The sequence below is a fragment of the Bufo bufo genome, chromosome 1, assembly GCF_905171765.1.
Source record: "Bufo bufo chromosome 1, aBufBuf1.1, whole genome shotgun sequence".
NCBI classification, from domain to species: Eukaryota; Metazoa; Chordata; class Amphibia; order Anura; family Bufonidae; genus Bufo; species Bufo bufo.
Window position 1 is genome coordinate 80,339,164 of NC_053389.1, and position 4,011 is coordinate 80,343,174.

Consider the following 4,011-nt stretch of genomic DNA (forward strand, 5'->3'; position numbering starts at 1 on the left):
CCGTTTTTTTTCTCCCTCCCCTCCTAGGCGTCTGCAGCCACTGGAGCGTCGTGTGACACCTTCCTCCAGGCACAGGGATGTTAGAGGTCACCGTTATACAGCTTGTCCACAGCAAGTACGCAGGGAGGCAGTGTGGTCTGGCTTACCTGAGGTAGCTCCTGGAGATGTCCCTCGGTCCTCTTCTGTTCCGGCTCATCTGCCTCAGGAGCCGGAAGCTGTTTGTGTTCCTGTGCTTGCATCATCTTCGCAGGCTGTGTCTTCAGCGCCATCTGGTGGTCAAGGGGAGCAACTGCATCTAGAGGAAAATTTACTATTAATTAATCAGTGCTCAGAGGCAGGTCCTTCTTTTAACCCTTCAGCTTCCGGTGTTTTTTCTCAAGTGGAGCCTCTGAATGCCGTGCAATCATCAGCTCCAATGAGCAATCTACTGCGGGGGGTAAGGGTGAATAATGATGCTATGCATGTTGTTCCTATGGCCCTAGCCCCTGCGCCGGTCTCTGCCACGGATGCTGGTCCCGTCATTGTGGACGTCGCCTCTAGAATTCCATCATCGAGTCAAGCTGCAGTTACAACGGCGATGGACCCTCAACCAACGGGATCACCGGCTGGTTAGTCCTTCGGCGGTTGCATCCAACTCTGCAGGAGGGACGGCGCCATTGCAGCAGGGTGAGTTACCAGCTGCTTCTTCGCTTGTACCTCTGTTTTCACAGGTTTTAAATGCCTTCAAGGTTTGCTGACGGCTCCTCAGTTGGTATATGCCCCCGTCCCTCTCACCGGTGCTGCTGGTTCTGCTCTGTTTCCGCGGCCGATTGATGTATCTGCTGCATGGCGTCCAGCGGGTCCGGGTGGACAGGGATTGGGTGTTGTAGGGACGGACGAACCTATTCCTACTCCGCCTGTTAGGGCTAAGCGAATTCCAGAGTCGTGTTACAAGGAAGCGGTGACATGTACTTTGTCTCCGTTGGGTTTCCATTTAGCTGCATCTGTTAAGGAGAAGATTTATAATAATGAATATGTCGATATCTTGTCCCTTTTGGCGGCTTCAAAGGATTTTGTTGTGAAGCTGGAGAAGGGAGAAGATAAGCTGGGTTTGGATGACCGCAACCGGCCTGTGGCGCGGTCATTTAATAACTGGCTGCAGGCATTTTGTATTTTCGCTAGTGTGTTAGGTGAGCGTAGGCCTGAATTTTGTTCAGGGCTGTTTCAGCATCTTGAAATTGTTTTGGAGGCATATAAAAAAAATTCCGGTTTGGGTTGGTATTATTATAATGAAGGTTTCCGTCAGAAACTGGCTGTGTATCCGTCCGTGCGCTGGGGAGTTAAGTATGTGGGCCTTTGGTTGAATTTGATGTTGCCACAGCGTTTCTCCCCAGCGCATAGACCGCTTGCTAATCAAAGTGTAGGCCTGTTGCGAAAGGGTACCTGTTTGGCATTTAATGATACTCAGTGTCGATGGCCTGCCACGTGTAAATACAAGCACGAATGCTCTTTTTGTGGTGGGGGGGGCACCCAATGTCCCGATTGCAGTACGCCAGTCCTGCAGGGTGAGCGAATGTGAGGTCACAGGGGTCAGTTAGCAGACCGAGGGTTACTCTGGACTTCTCCAAAGCATTTGACACTGTACCACATAAAAGGTTAGTATATAAAATGAGAATGCTCGGACTGGGAGAAAACGTCTGTATGTGGGTAAGTAACTGGCTCAATGATAGAAAACAGAGGGTGGTTATTAACGGTACACACTCAGATTGGGTCACTGTCACTAGTGGAGTACCTCAGGGGTCAGTATTGGGCCCTATTCTCTTCAATATATTTATTAATGATCTTGTAGAAGGCTTGCATAGTAAAGTATCAATTTTCGCAGATGACACTAAACTGTGTAAAGTAATAACACTGAAGAGGACAGTATACTACTACAGAGGGATCTGGATAGACTGGAGGCTTGGGCAGATAAGTGGCAGATGAGGTTTAACACTGACAAATGTAAAGTTATGCACATGGGAAGGAATAATGCAAGTCACCCGTACATACTAAATGGTAAAACACTCGGTAACACTGACATGGAAAAGGATCTAGGAATTTTAATAAACAGCAAACTAAGCTGCAAAAAACAGTGTCAGGCAGCTGCTGCCAAGGCCAATAAGATAATGGGTTGCATCAGAAGGGGCATAGATGCCCGTGATAAGAACATAGTCCTACCACTTTACAAATCGCTAGTCAGACCACACATGGAGTACTGTGTACAGTTCTGGGCTCCTGTAAACAAGGCAGACATAGAAGAGCTGGAGAAGGTCCAGAGGAGGGCAACTAAAGTAATAACTGGAATGGGGCAACTACAGTACCCTGAAAGATTATCAAAATTAGTGTTATTCACTTTAGAAAAAAGACGACTGAGGGGAGATCTAATTAATATGTATAAATATATCAGGGGTCAGTACAGAGATCTATCCCATCATCTATTTATCCCCAGGACTGTGACTGTGACGAGGGCACATCCTCTGTGTCTGGAGGAAAGAAGGTTTGTACACAAACATAGAAAAGGATTCTTTACGGTAAGAGCAGTGAGACTATGGAACTCTCTGCCTGAGGAGGTGGTGATGGTGAGTACAATAAAGGAATTCAAGAGGGGCTTGGATGTATTTCTGAAGCATAATAATATTACAGGCTATAGCTACTAGAGAGGGGTCGTTGATCCAGGGAGTTATTCTGATTGCCTGATTGGAGTCGGGAAGGAACTTTTTATTCCCCTAAAGTGAGGAAAATTGGCTTCTAACTCACAGGGTTTTTTTTTTTGCCTTCCTCTGGATCAACTTGCAGGATGACAGGCTGAACTGGATGGACAAATGTCTTTTTTCGGCCTTATGTACTATGTTACTATGTTACTCACAATTTGTAGAAGACCCTGGGCAGGCGTACAGCAGTGATGGAGAGGCTGGCACATGGATCCTCTGGGGCACTCTCTGTATATAGGGACCAGGCCGGGTGGTAGGTGAGGTGCCCTGGGTGTTGGAAGTTTAGTGTGCCGGTGGCAAGATCCCTTATAGTTCGTGACGCCAGTGCCGGTAACGGTGGCACACCGATTTGTTGTAGGAATAATTGAGGTACCCACAGTTGTAGTGAACCAGAACTCTTTTTTACTGAACAGTTCAACTATTTACAGGCTTCAGAAAGTTCCATATGCAGGATAATGGTATCAGGCAGGCTTGACATAAATGGCAGGTAAAATCCTAGCAAGATAACTCAAGAGGGAATAAACTCACAGATCAGGCTTTGGTAGTGGGTTGATGACATCAGGTATTTGCACGTCCAGGGAGTGATCAGCAGGCAGTCTCCCTTGACGGCCAAACATCAAATAGAAAGGCGTGTACCCGGTGGAGCAGTGAATTGTATTGTTATATGTATACATAAGTTGTGGCAGCAGAGTAGGCCAATTACCCCTTGTCTCAGGGGGCACTGTTCTCAACATTTCGATGAGAGTTTGATTAATTTTTTCACAGAGTCCGTTACCTTGCGGATGATAGGCTGTGGTCCGGACCTTCTGGCAATTATGTAGCGGGCACAACTCCTGGAACAACTGTGATTCAAACGCAGACCCCTGGTCAGTGAGGATTCTCTCTGGGCAGCCGGAGGGCAGGAGGAAATGCTTCCAGAATGCTTCCGCCGCAGTCTTGGCTGTCAGGTCTTTCCCAGGCACTGCTACAACAAACTTAGTGAAGTGATCAATAATGGTCATGGCATAAGTATAACCTGAGCGACTTGGCTCCAACTTCACATGATCAATAGCAACAAGCTCCAGGGGAGTTTTACTCACGATAGGGTGGAGAGGCGCTCTCTGGTCATGGCGCTCACTTCTCCTGACAGCACAGGCAGTACTCTCCCGGCACCACTTTTCAATGTCTTCTCTCATCCCAATCCAATAGAACCTTCTGCAAATGGGGGCCTCAGTTTTCTGCACGCCGAAGTGTCCGGACCGGTTATGATACATCTCTAACACAAGACTGGCGTCTCAATGTG